Source organism: Malaclemys terrapin, chromosome 5 (assembly GCF_027887155.1).
Source record: "Malaclemys terrapin pileata isolate rMalTer1 chromosome 5, rMalTer1.hap1, whole genome shotgun sequence".
Classification (NCBI taxonomy): domain Eukaryota; kingdom Metazoa; phylum Chordata; order Testudines; family Emydidae; genus Malaclemys; species Malaclemys terrapin.
In genome coordinates, this window is record NC_071509.1 from 83562426 (window position 1) to 83575513 (window position 13088).

The window sequence follows — 13088 nt, forward strand, 5'->3', positions numbered from 1 at the left end:
TCTTAGTCTCAGAGTTCCTTCTCTCAAACTCACCACTTACTTAATATTGCTCACTACATCAACTTTTTGTATTGCTCATCTGCTCTCAGTTCCTTCCTTTCTTAATTTCTCTCACCTTTTACAACTCTATGGCCATCATGTTCCTCTTCCTCAGATTAGTTTTCATTGCTCATTTCTCTCACAGCCAGGGCCGGCGCTAGGTTTTTTGCCGCCCCAAGCAAAAAAAATTTTGGCTGCCCCCCATTCCAGCCCTGGGCTCTCCCCTCCACCACACCCGCACCCCCTGCCGCCCCAGCACTGGGCTCTCCCCCCCCCGACCCGCACCGCCTGCCGCCCCAGTGCTGGGCTTCCCCCCACCAGCGCTGACTCTGCCCACTCCCCCCTCGCCTCCAGCCGGTCCAGCGCTGGCAGGATCGGGGTAAGCAGCGGGGCTCCCAGGCCGCGTCTCAGCCCAGGGTCCCTCCAGCCGGGGCTTCCACCTCCAGGACTGGCTGGGACTGGAGAGGACAGAGCTGGGGGACTGCCCCGGCAGGGGGCTGAGGAGCCGGGCAGGGCAGCCCCAGAGGGACCGGAGCCCCGGAGAGCGGGACACAGGCTCCGCACAGCAGCGCCCCGCCCTCTATGGCCCCGCTGTTGCTGCTGCTCCTGGCCACCCTGCCGCAGTCCCTGGGCAGCTCTGGCCACTTTTCCCAGCCCCGGCTGCGGCACTGGGGGGCAGCCGCCCTGCGGCACCTGCAGGCAGCTCCATGTGCCCCGAGGGGCAGCCCCCAGCCCGAGTGTCCCACGCTCAGAGCCCGCCTGGCCATAAGGTGTGGCCGCTGCTCCCCAACACGAACCACAGTGGCCCCAGGGCGCCCCCGGTGCAGGACGCGCTGCTGCTGCCAGGGCCGGCTCTAGGCTTTCGCCGCCCAAGCACCAAAAAAAAAATAAAATAAAAAAAAAAAAGAGGCTGGCTGGAATGCCGCCCCTGAAAATGTGCCGCCCCAAGTACCTGCTTGGTTTGCTGGTGCCTGGAGCCGGCCCTGCTCACAGCAGTGTCCATCCAGACATGCAGAAATTTGCTTTTCCTGCATTTGTTTCCACCCCCTCAGATGGTCTTACTGCTGAGTACTTCTGAAGAGAATTCAGGGACCATAACTGACTTCCTCCACTTCTTTCAGCTCTGCCTTTTTCTTTGCTAAGCCAGTTTGCTGCTCCTCCATGATTGACTTCTCTTCCTTCTTTATGAATAGTCTCTACGTTTTGCAAAACTTAATCAGTGGGGTCATCAGCTATTAGATTAGCTGCATGACTATCAACATCAAAATCCCACTGGCATCAGAACACAATTTAGGCCTCTTTGTACATAATGCTGATTGTTAACCCGATTTGACCTAATTCACTACCATTTTGTGCCATTCAACATAGACTGAGAAAAAATATTGTATTTTAAAAACAATTATTAGTACAATGACAAGTTTCAGAGTAACAGCCGTGTTAGTCTGTATCCGCAAAAAGAAGAACAGGAGTACTTGTGGCACCTTAGAGACTAACAAATTTATTAGAGCATAAGCTTTCGTGGACTACAGCCCACTTCTTCGGATGCATATAGAATGGAACATATAATGAGGAGATATATATACACACATACAGAGAGCATAAACAGGTGGGAGTACACACATACAGAGAGTACTCCCACCTGTTTATGCTCTCTGTATGTGTGTATATATATCTCCTCATTATATGTTCCATTCTATATGCATCCGAAGAAGTGGGCTGTAGTCCACGAAAGCTTATGCTCTAATAAATTTGTTAGTCTCTAAGGTGCCACAAGTACTCCTGTTCTTCTTTTATTAGTACAATGTTATTCTAAAATGTCTCCTAGTTTCATTCTTCCTACTTGTTGGAATTGTTGTCTCCTTTTTAATTTTTATCTTCCACTCATTAGTAGGCACTGATCAATACAATTCAATATAAATTGGATAATATAATCTGCTTATTTGTCCAGCAAAATGGGGGAAATTAAGTTAGTTATTGACTCAAAGAAAAGTAGTAATTGAAAATTAAATATATAAAATAAAGAGTGTAATTAAGAACTACCTTTTTCCTACAAGTGATTAGAAATGCCTATGTATTAGCAGAGAATCATTAACTGAGAAATAAAAATAATTCTTCTGTGAGGTTACTTCAGTATAAGCTACTAACAGTGAATTGGTACCATAATATTTTGATTGTAAAACAAGGGATCTCTTTGATTTACCTGAATGCATCTAAGAGGATGAATTTTTTGCTACTGTGTATTTGCACTTCAGCAATCCATAAATATCTATAGACAGATACGAGGGCAATGCAAATTGGATAAAATAGGCAAAAATACTTTATAATGCAGAATCTGAGAAAGGTCTGAAAAATCCGTTTTCCATTCACTTTCGTATATGGAAATGCTCTGTTTGTGCCAGCAAATTTCAAGTGATCTTTTAATATAAATATTTCAAAGTGGGAATATAATTTTGTTAAGTTGTTTATAAAAGTTTCATATTTTTTTAAAAACACTTTTGAATAAAAGAGTTTTAAAAGTATTCTCACTGGGGAAGACTTTTTATCTTTTCCCCACCCTTTTTATCCACCCAGGTTGTAACTACTATCAATGACATTCTTTGGATGTTTACAGTATTTATTTACGTAGATTGCTCAGACAAAAAAGAAAGGAGCAGAGTCACCCATGGCACATATATAGCATAACCTCATAAAGGATTCAAAATTTAGAAGAGCAAGTATAATGATGGGTTAGTGCACTAACCTTTCATCCTTGTTGACATACTTCAACATCACTTCCACTTTACCAAAAATTGTTACATTGTAATGTGAAACCCTGCTTTATGCTGCCGCCTCTTTCATTGTTGATCCAGTTACAGTCCTATTTGGATATTCCAGATAATGCGCACTCAATATGAAATTCTCATCCCCTTGAAGTCAGTGGCAAAATACCCACTGACTTCAGTGAGATCAGGAGTTCACCCACAATATTCCTCCTTGGCTGACTTTTTACCTTTCTATTGTATCTGAACAGAGAGCTCATCTCTTTAATGATCAAACACTTCTGAAGCTATTCCTTTTACCCATCAAAATGGGAGTCTTTAACCTGATAAACTGCAGAGGTCAATCAAGCTGCTGAGGTCTTTTAAGGGGAAGCAAAGTTTCCAATTAGAAATTCAGAGAGATTAACAAAACAGGACAGTACTTTTGTCCATTACTGTTACAGGAACAGGTTCACTAGAGGGGAAGGAAGTGGTCTTGGGATCCTCCAAAAGGCTTGACTCACTTTCCATTTAGTTTTTTTAAGTTTAATATTCAAGACCTCAAGATGAGAGCTCTGAAGACATGGATGAACAAGAATTCCTCTTCTTACCTGCCTAAAAATCTGTGTAGAAGAATTTCCTTTGCTCCTTACTGTTCCTTGAATCGAGTGGAGACCCCTGAAATCTATTTTTAGGTTGTTTTACTTTAGTTCATTTGCTTTCTCTTTTCTCTCAAGTCTGAGGAGTATGGATAGAAGTGTATGAATACCTAGTTACCCACTTTGAGAGTGCACACTCACGCTGGCCTGGTCATTTCCTACGTCATGGAAACAGTGGATGGGAAGCACTCTCTTCTCAGTTCTCATAGGGGATGGAGAGATATGCAAGCAGCATTCTCCTTATAGCATCTGTCAGCCTGCCTCAATAATCATGTAAACAGAAAAGTATCGCACACCTACAGGTGCAGTAGCACAACTACAGTTAAGGTTGTGTCATGATGTCTGTTTAAAGGTCAACCTAAGTCCTCTAAATTCAACATGGTTAGTCAGATTTCTTTGAGATTTGGTGTGCCTCATGAGGGAGCACGGCCGGGGTAGTGACCTGTATTCTGAGTCATTTGAATGTGGGGTTCTGGAGATATAAGACCCACCAAAAATTAGCCATTTAAAAAAATTCTTCTAGGTGTGAGGTTTTATGGAGAGCTAGAAAGCTAATTTTTGACAAGCTGTGCATCAAAATGGTCTTAATCTGTAGAGTTTTCAGATATCCAAGGTAGCACATGGCACCCAGTAAATGTTTGGTGGACCCAAATTGAGAATGGTATTTAAGAAAATGTACATTTTTTTTATACTCTATGTGCTCCAATACAGAGAAATGGCTAGAAAATTTCAATTTCTGCCATTTTATATGATTGAAATATGATTCCTGTAAGAGCTCTAAAATCTGAACAGTTAATCGGATTGCTTTGAAAACTAGTGTGCCTCATAGGGACATGGGGTGATATTAGTAATCCAAATTTGGGACCAACGGGTTCCCAAATTACAATACTCAAAAAACCTGATTTCCTTCTGTTGCCTTGGACTGTTAAACTGAGAAGTACTAATGATTGGATGAATCAGACCTCTTGGTGGCTGAAAACTCATCCTTCAATTAACCTATCTAAGGATAAGTTAATCACAAGCCCACACTTGAGACAAAAGGAGTTTTTAACTGAGTGGCTGGAGGTTGCTGCAATTTGTCAGTATTGGAGGGCAATTTTATTTTGGGGGCACTGTAATCAAAGTATTTGAGAAGAAAAATAAGACACGTGACTGCTTCCTGGAAGGGGAGGGAATGGGATATGGAGAGAAGGGTTTGGGGCTGCAGGAAGTTATGAGAAGGGGAATATGTGGGGATGGATGGTAGGGGAGGTGAGAGAGGATGGGGGCTCAGGTAAGGGAGGCATTTTACCCCGAGATCTGCCAGTACATCCCAACCCCACATACTGTCCACAGCTCTGCCAGTCCACCTTCCTGCAGCCCCAGTCCTGCCAGTGCACCCGATCCCTCCTGCAGCCCCACCACTGTACCCTGACTGCTATCCCACACATTTGCTAATGTATCCCACCTCTGCACCCCACCCTTCCTGCACCCCACAGCTCTGCCAGGGCATTCCAACACTGCATGAAAATTAAGTATTGGCAGAACATTAGACATTAGAGGGTTCCTGGCTGATCCGAAAATGTGTACTGTAAGGTATAGAAACATTACAAGGTCTGACATCTCAGGGTATGACTACACTACCCGCCAGACCAGCGGGCAGCGATCAATCCAGCAGGGATTGATTTATCGCGTCTAGTCTAGACGCAATAAATCGACCCCCGAGCCCTCTCCCGTCGACTCTTGTACTCCAGCGCCGCGAGAGGTGCAGGCAGAGTCAACGGGGAGTGGCAGCAGTCGACTGACCGCAGTGAAGACACCACGGTAAGTCGATCTAAGTACGTTGACTTCAGCTATGTTACTCAGTGTAGACCAGGGCTCAGTGTTTCTCAGAGATGGGATACATCTAATGGACAGGGCCCACAGGATCTTTCCCGCACACATAAAACTGTCACTATTTTGGAACAGAAACCCTGTCTTTGATTTCTCTCACCAGCCCTGCCTCAAATTTCACCCACCAACCATTCTGAACCCTGACCTGGAACACCATTCCACTGTAACATAGTTGTCCTTTGCTCCAGGCAATGGTTCTCAAGCTGCAGCCCATAGGCTGCTTGTGCCCCAATCAACATACAGCCCATGTGACATCCTCAGGGCCATACAGGTAGTATTGGATATGGCCCACATAACACACTGTGGGCTGCATATGCAGCCCACAATGGTAAATAGGTTGAGAACTACTTCTGGAGGCACTTCATATGTATTGAGTTATAGGAGGGGGTGAGTAACGGCAATAGAAAAATGTGTATACCAGGGCGTAAAGGCTTCAGGGAGAGGAGTTCTCTGATTTCTGTGTGAAGGCCTGAATACGTTAGTGGGGATGGGGCATGCTGGGGGGAGGGAATGCAGTGAATGGGCTAGGGGCATTACTGGAGAAATGTGCTGAAACAGGGCTGGTGGGGCACAGCTGATATATGAGTGGGGTGGAAGGAGAGTGCAACTGGTTCGATTTGCTAATTATAGGTACAACTACCTAAATGACTACTAACTCCTACCAACATCTCTTTTCCTGTTAAAAAATCTAGGAAACAACTGCAACCCACCCCCCCCTCCCCACATCCCAAATAATGCAGATTTAAGGTTGCTTGGTGGTATGGTATCCCCTTACAGAATACTCAGTTGAGCAAAATGCAAATTTCTGAAAACCAGGAAATGCAAAGTTAACTTTGCCCATGTAACCTTAACTCTGCCCTCTTTCAGTAATGCCCCAATAAGCCCTGGTAACACACATATCCTTACTCTGTCAACCCCACAGTTGCTGAAGTGTACAAGCTCTTCACCTCCTTTTACAAGCCATTCACTCTCCCCCACAGGATTCCAGTTAACACTATTAAAGGACAAAAAAAAAAAAAATTGCCCATGCCACCTTCCCTCCATCTTCTTGGAGCAATCTGTCTGTATGCACATAGTGCCAAGGGCCGGCGAAGTATGCACTAAAAAAGTCAGACGTTTCCAGATCTGGGCTTGTAGTCCCACACTTGAACCAACTCCTCAGACAGAATATCACACCTACAATTTAAGAACCACTTTATGGCCTTTCTCAATTCCCTAACCCTAAGGCAGTGTTTTTCAAACTTTTTAGGCCGCGTACCCCTTTCCAAATAATGTAGCCTATTTCATACTCCTATCTGATACAGGGTCATAATATATCTATGATTAGATTGCCAAGTCCCACTAAATAAAATGCGTTGTCTGCCAGTACAGGATTTTTCTCTTGTACCCCTGACGAGAGCTTGTGTACCCAAGTTTGAAAACCACTGCCCTAAGATTATGTCTACATTTGAACTGGGAGATGTGACTTCTGGATCACACAGATGTACCTGCGCTAGCTCTGTTCAAGCTAGCACACTAAAAATATCAGTGTAGCCAGGGTATCATGGGTGATGGTGGTTTGGACTAGTTCCCAGAGTACCTACCCAGGGGTGGCCAGGTAGGTTTGTACTAGGGCAGCTCATCCAAGCCACCCCTTTGCTACCCTGGCTGTGCTGCTATTTTGAGCATGGTAGTTCAAGAAGAAGAGCATGGATACATCTACACGAGCTGGGAAGCACAGCTGAAATGTAGATGTGGCTTTACTCACAGGATACTATTTCATTTCTCTCCTACCCCAGTAATGATAGCAGAACAATATTGGTTCTATCAGCAACATCAGGGAAGAGGTGAGTTGGTAGCACAGTTTGTTGTTGCTCTAAGGTCACTTGTCAGACAGAGCATTGTCAGTTCCAAAAAACATTAAGTGATGCTCTGCATGAACGATTTGTCTCTGGATTATGCAATGACCAGATCTGGAAAAAGTTACTGAATCAGCGCTTACATTCAATAAAACTGTTGAGGTAGCTATTCCCATGGAAACTGCAGAGAAGGCTCTGGAATTTAATCTGAACTGAGGAATACACCACCTGAATCAGCAAAACCAGAGGGTCATGGGAATGTAAGGAATTTCCATGTGGCCATTGTGCACACACTATGCATGCTGAGGAGGACTGTTGGGCATGCCAGGTCATTTCCTGGAAGTGCCAGGAGAAAGGACACATTGCTGTAACCTGTTGCACAGTTCAACAACCAGCAACACACAGTAACCATCCATCCTAGAAGACATCTATGGAGACTGAACCTAAGAAAAGATGGAAATTGGGAATTCAAAATGTAAAAAAAGACAAGAGCACTGATCAAGATCAAGCATAGCATGTGTTATCGAAAGCAGGAGTAAGAGATGGCATCTGGGTCACACTCTTGATTGAGGGAGCTTGGCACTGGAGCTGCCATCTCACTGATTACTGCATCTAGCTCTCATCAGACTTTGTCACAAGTTCCTCTGGAAGAAACTTCCATAATTTTGAAGACATACCAGAGAAAAGTTAATCCAAAAAGGGATACTCCAGATGAAAGTTCAACTAGATGGATGGTTGTTTTATCTTTTCATGTCACTGAAGGAAATTATCCATCATTATTTGGCAGCACTTGACTTGAAATGCTCATGGTACAGTGGACCAAGATCAAGAATAATCTTGAAAACACCTTGAAACCTTCAAGAAATACTGGACAGACACTTCAACATTTTTGAAAAAGAACTTGGACAAATGAGGAGCGTGTCAGTGAAGCTCACTGTTAAATCTGACAGTCAGCCAAAATACTGTAAGCCCGGAGTTATGCCTTATGCTCTGAAGCCCCTGGTGGAAGCTGATTTGGACTGTTTAGTGAACACTGGAGTCTTGTCACCAGTTTCACACAGTGAGTGAGCTACACCCATCATACCAGTGATCAAGAAGAATGGCTCCATGCAAATTTGTAGAGATTTCAAATTGATACTGAGTCCAACTTTAGGTGCAGACCAGTATCCACTACCTTACACTGAAGATTTGCTTGTTACTCTTTGTGGAGGTCAGTGTTTCAGTAAATTGAATTTGCTCAATGAATACCTGCAAATGGAGATTGATTCGGCATCTCACAAATATCTTACAATCAATGTGCAGAAAGGCTTATTTTGATACAAAAGGTTGCCTTTTAGAATTATACCAGCATCTCCCCTGTTCCAGAAAGCCATGGATGAGATCCTGAAGGGACTGAATGGAGTTCAGTGCTACTTGGATAACATCCTTGTTACAGGAAATAATCAAGATGATAATCTTTGGAATTTGGATGTGGTTTTACAATGTTTGGAAGACCATGGACTGAGAGTGCATTGAGACAAGTGTGGGTTTTTCAAATTTTCAGCTGAATATCTTGGACACATAATTAATACCACTGACTTAAAGAAATTATCAGGGAAAGAAAAGGTGATTCTTCAAGCACCACCACCAAAGAACATGTCACAGTAATGCTCATTCTTAGGACTGCTTACCTGCTATGGTAAATTTCTGCCTAATCTGATGACAGTATTGGAACCTTTACATGAACTGCTACAAGAAAAAAAAAATGGACTAAAGAACATGATTGAGTATTTAGAGTAGTAGAGAAACCATTGACATCACCCAGAGTTCTTATGCACTTGGATGCCTCACTACCATTGCAATTGGCTTGTGATGCTAGGATATGGAATGGGTACAGTTTTTTACCACATTTTTCCTGAGGGCATGGAGAAACTAATTGCCTTTGCTTCACAAACACTCACAATCCCTGAGAAGAACTACGCAGAAATCAAGGGAGATGCTCAGTATTATCTTCAGAATTCTGAAGTTCAACACCTATCTGTATAGTAGACATTTTACTTTGCAGATGGATCACTGCCCATGAATTTCAATTTTTGGACCAAAACATAGAATTCCATCATTGGCTGCTGCTCATATGCAGTGATGGGCATTGCTACTTTCAATTCATTCCTATACTATTCAGTTCTGTAAAGAGACTCTTCATGGCAATGCTGATGGACTGTTATGTCTGCTATGCCCAATCTTCCATCAGCACAAAGAAACTTTGGACACAGTGTTTTATGTCAATTTGATGGATAGATTACCCATCACTAGCACAGATATTAACAAAGAAACCACTAAGGATGATTTGCTTTCTCTTGTGAAAAGAATGGTATTACCAAGTACAGTGTTGGAGCATAAGAATCCCCAGTTTACAACATTTGTGTCAGATCAACCTGAATTATCTATGAATCAGGAGTGTATCTAATGGAGAATACAAGTGATCATTCAAAAACAAAATCACTCGATTCTCACAGTCTGGTAGCTCTTCATGAACATCATTTTAGTATTGTACAAATGAAGGCCATAGCCCTGAGTCATGTCTGTTGGCCAGGAATGAATAAAGACATGGAGAGGAAGGTGAAGTGCTGTACTGAGTGTCAACAAATTCAGCATGATCCTGGCCCCGCTCATCTATACTCTTGGTTATGACCACAGATTCCTTGCACACTGATGCTTTGAGGTTTCACCCAGACCAATAAAGGGTTGTGCCACTGCCTGCTCTGTAACCTTGAATGCTCCTGTGCTGTGATGCTTTGACCCAGAACCCTGACACCGGCAGCATGCTCACTGCACAATGACCTCAGGCTGGCCTCCATCAGCCTGTTTATTCCTTGCAGGGTGACACCAACAGCCCATCTAGTCCCAAGTCTCCCCAAAACTATGCTGCCTGTAGTGTCCAGTCCCTCTCACTGGACCCTCACAGAAACAAGATTCCTTTATCTTGGACAGGCGGGCTTAGGCACTGTCTGCCAAACAAACACATTTCCATCACACATCTATAATTCTTTATACACAACTCGTGCATACATGACGCAATAATATTGATGACCAGAGTGATACCAGTTTGCATATGACACCTGCACAATACCTTTTAGATACAGATTATGACAACAGTAAATTGGGCCAATCAGTGTGTCAGGACTGATGAGAGTTATGTTATGGTGTGTGCTCTTTAAATTGGCATTGATGGGCTTCCTGGATCACAGATACGTATCCCTGTGGACTTTGCTGAACCATTAGAAGGTTATATGTTTTTGGTCATCATTGACACCATTTAAAATGGCCAGAAGTTTGCAGAATGACTTCGACTATAGCTACCAAGATCATTGGACATCTTCATACCTTGTTTAGCCAGTCTGGTCTACCATTAGGGTTGGTGAGTGACAATAGACTTCAATTCTGTTCAGAAGAGTTTCAGAGGTTCTTAGTTAGAAATACAATTCAGCACATTTGTTCTGCTCCATAGCATCCTGCCACAAATGGACTAGCAGAACACTTTGTACAGACATGTAAGCATGCCTTAAGAACAAACTATTCTATTTTGAGTCACCAGCAGAAATCAGACAACTTCTTGCTTGTCTATAGGAACACACCACGTACTCAGGAGTCACATGCAAGTCTTTGTTTGAAGCAATCTTTGCATATCTGTTTGGACCTGCTATGTCCTAATGTTGCCCCATGTGTCGCCAAATCCCAAGCTATGCAAAGTGAAACTTGTCATTGTTCTTTCCGAGCAGGAGACTTAGCATGGACTCACAACTACAGATGTGGAATGAAATGGGTACCTGGAGTTGTAAAATGCACAGGACCAGTTTTGTTTGTGGTGAAACTCTCCGATGGTAGTTTATTGAAAAGACATATGGAAAGGTTGCAGCCTCAGCAAGTACCAGAGTCTAGGGCTATTCCAGTAAGATTTTCTGTTTTTCCAATCAAGCTGCCTCCTGTTACAACTCCTAATTTTATAGAATCATAGAACTGGAAGGGACCTTGAGAGGTCATCTAGTCCAGTCCCCTGCACTTAAGGCAGGACTAAGTATTATCTAGACCATCCCTGTCAGGTGTTTGTCCAACCTGCTCTTAAAAATCCCCAATGATGGAGATTCCACAACCTTCCTAGGCAATTTATTCAGTGCTTAACCACTCTGACTGTTAGGAAGTTTTTCCTAATGTCCAACTTAAACTGCCCTTGCTGCAATTTAAGACCATTGCTTCTTGTCCTGTCCTCAGAGGGTAAGAAGAACAATTTATCTCCCTCCTCCTTGTAACAAGCTTTTATGTACTTGAAAACTGTTATCATGTCCCCTTCTCAGGCTTCTCTTCTCCAGACTAAACAAACTCAATTTTTCAATCTTCCCTCACAGGTCATGTTTTCTAGACCTTTAATCATTTTTGTTGCTCTTCTCTGGACTTTCTCTAATTTGTCCACATCTTTCCTGAAATACGGCACCCAGAACTGGACACAATACTCCAGTTGCGGCCTAATCAGTGCGAAGTAGAGCGGAAGAATTACTTCTCATGTCTTGCTTACAATACTCCTGCTAATACATCCCAGAGTGATGTTTGCTTTTTTTGCAACAGTGTTACACTGTTGACTCATATTTAGCTTGTGATCCACTATGACCCCCAAATCCCTTTCTGCAGTACTCCTTCCTAGGCAGTCATTTCCTATTTTGTATGTGTGCAATTGATTGTTTCTACCTAAGTGCAGTACTTTGCATTTGTCCTTATTGAATTTCATCCTATTTATTTCAGTTACTTTTGATAACTTGTTGGAAGGAACTCTGGTACCAACTGTTTCTGTTGTACAGGACAATGTCACACCACTGCATTATCCAAAAAGAATGTCAAATCCAGATGTGCATATGAATTTATAATTTGTTTAGCTAATGAGTTTCTATTCCAGGGCAGAATAATCCCTTGCAATTTGAGAGTCTGTGCTAGTCCACCCACAACTTTTAGTTTGCCTTTATGTTAGCCCTGTAAATGATAATGTATTTGGAAAGTATTTTAAAGCTGGGTGGAGAAATGTGATGTTCTGTCCCTTTAAATGTTTGGGCGTTCTGTACCGACCTTGGGCAGAGACTCACTTTTGTTTGTTCCTGTTTGTTGCCAGAACAATAAAATCACCACAAAAGATAGAAACACAGCTATCAGCTTCCCTTATGTCTATCTCCTTCACTATTGGTTCTAAATATAATCTGGGTAACCTTAAATCTGCATTTCCTGGTTTTCAGAAGTCTGAATTTTGCTCAACCCAACATCTTGCAAGGGGACAACATACCACCAAGAAACTTTAACTCTATTAACATAAAATCCTATATTATATTAATATTACATATGTAATCCTCTCTTTAGGAAGTCATCTTCCCCTGGCAATGAAGGTTAAGAGTTAATCTGAAATGTAATGCTTAGGAGATTAAAGGATCTGAGGCCACATCAACATGGCCTTATCCTGTGTGGCAAACTGCACTCAACCTCTGCATCAAAGCCTCCTAGTTTCTTGAATACACTAGGATGGATGAATTAGAATTTTTATAGCAGATTTAGGTAAATTCAGAAATTGAGGATTTTAGGACATAAGAACATGAATAATACACAACACTATACTACCCTGTGACATTTATTTTGATATTATATCACTTATTCTACACTGCTCCCAAATTTTCAAGGCCGTGCATATTTTTTGTACTGACAATGCATAACTGTATTTTGGAAACTGTCAGGAGGGGAGGGGAATATTTTGGCAGGTGGGCACGGGGTAGTTGGGGCTTTGGGCACCCAGATGGCAGCTTGAGGTCTCAGCCCCCAATAGCATTTTGGCAATGGAAATGAAATACCTCTTTCCCTCCACCTGTTGACAGGATTGGATGTAACATGACATTTGGGAAGAGGGTTAGGGGGAGGTGACTTAAATGTCTAGT